The sequence below is a fragment of the Peromyscus maniculatus genome, chromosome 18 (genome assembly GCF_049852395.1).
Source record: "Peromyscus maniculatus bairdii isolate BWxNUB_F1_BW_parent chromosome 18, HU_Pman_BW_mat_3.1, whole genome shotgun sequence".
In the NCBI taxonomy this organism is placed as follows: domain Eukaryota; kingdom Metazoa; phylum Chordata; class Mammalia; order Rodentia; family Cricetidae; genus Peromyscus; species Peromyscus maniculatus.
The window spans coordinates 24,611,514-24,613,191 of NC_134869.1; the positions used below are offsets into that span (position 1 = coordinate 24,611,514).

The following is a 1,678-nucleotide window of genomic DNA, read 5'->3' on the forward strand; positions in this document are numbered from 1 at the left end:
TTATAATCTTCTGCAATAGATATGCACTGTGAGGTGAAAAATGATACAATAACATGTCAAAGTTGCACAATGAATTCAAACAACACTTGGCAACAAGGTGAGTCAATTACAAATATGTGGTTATTGATTGAATAGTTGCTTGAGGGTGATTGGTGAGAGAAGAGAGGAGAAAAATTGGTGTTCTTGGCCTACTGTGGTTTGGTGGCGAATGGAAGGAAGAGAGAATGTTCTGAAGGATGTAAGTGAAACAAACAACATTCCAGGTTTGAATCTTTGTTCTGGTCTAGGGCATTGGTGGCTGGGCTTTTATTCCTGAAAGGATATGAATTTGAACCACCATTTGAAGTCACAGATGAAGCAACAAGACAAAACCAGCTGAAAATGGACATCTGTTGGCATGAATGACTACAGACAACCAACTCTGCTGCGAAAAACTGTGCATTTGAATATGATGTATGTCATAGTCACACTCACACACGTGACAATTAGTTTGCATGATCCATATTTTTAATTTCATGCAAAGGTAATACTTTTTAAATTAAAATAGAACTATATCAATTTTCCCCTTTTCTCCTTCCAACCCCCCTTGGGTACCCTCATTCCAACTCCTCCCATGCCTCCTAACTACCCCTCCTACGCCCCAGCTCTGAATTGATACTCCCTTTTCTTGGATGATTATTGTGACATACATATTCATCTGTAAGTATTTACAAATATATAAATATAAATTGTTGAGTCAGTTTTTATTATTTGTAGATATATGGTTCCAGGGGAGACCATTTTGTATTGAATAACCAATAAGGAGGCTCCTCCCTGAGAAAGGCTAGTTCTCCCTCTCATATTTTCTCAAAAAATTTGCTAGTGACTATTCATGACGTCATTTCTTCATTTATCTCCAACCGGTAACCAGTTCTGACCACTAACTGGAATGAATTCCTCAGATACAAGAAGTTCATGTGTGGTGTTCACACTTGTAAAAACAATTTTTTTTTTTGTCCACTAAATACAATTGCTTTGGCATAATCTACAGTTTTATTTGTACTGTTTCCTCATGTCATGAATAAACAGCCAAACTAGTTTCTTGTAAACTTTTCTCCTTAACATGATGTCCCTATTCATGTCTGATTGACGAATCTCCTTTGGAAGTAGTATACATCTCATGTACCCCCTCACTCTCTAAGCTCCCTGCCTCCCTCTCATGAGTTACATAATCTTTGAAGCCTATCTGCCACATCTTGATCAAATACCACATTCGGATGAAGATCATGGAGCAATCTGTAATTCCATGCTACAAAAACAACTGGAGCCCATTGGGAAGCAGGTAGTGGGTAGCCATTCCAGCTTTGATCTGGAAGTTCCAACCCCTAGCCCAGCTAGCTCAGTCGGTAGAGCATGAGACCCTTAATCTCAGGGTCGTGGGTTCGAGCCCCACGTTGGGCGCCAGATATTGGTTAAATTACTAAGGCCACTCCACGTAGTTAAAAGGGAGGTTTATTTAGTGACGTAACTTACAAATGAAGGGATAGGTAGGTTGCAGGGTCTAGGAAAGGTATGGCACAGTCAGGCAGTGTTCTCTGAAGAACTCTGATCGTCTACCTCCAGCATCCAGGGTCCAGGAACCAAGCGAGCCGGCACATCCAGATCTCAGGTCTTCAGGGCCCTCTCTTGGCCCCACCCT

At 40.9% G+C, this 1,678-nt stretch overlaps 1 non-coding gene across 1 annotated transcript; it reads left to right on the forward strand.

Annotated features, from left to right (window-relative positions):
- The first annotated feature begins 1,367 nt into the window (after positions 1-1,367).
- Trnak-cuu (transfer RNA lysine (anticodon CUU)) lies at positions 1,368-1,440 on the forward strand. The gene has a single exon. It is a non-coding gene; the product is annotated as a tRNA-Lys (tRNA).
- The last annotated feature ends 238 nt before the right edge of the window (positions 1,441-1,678 follow it).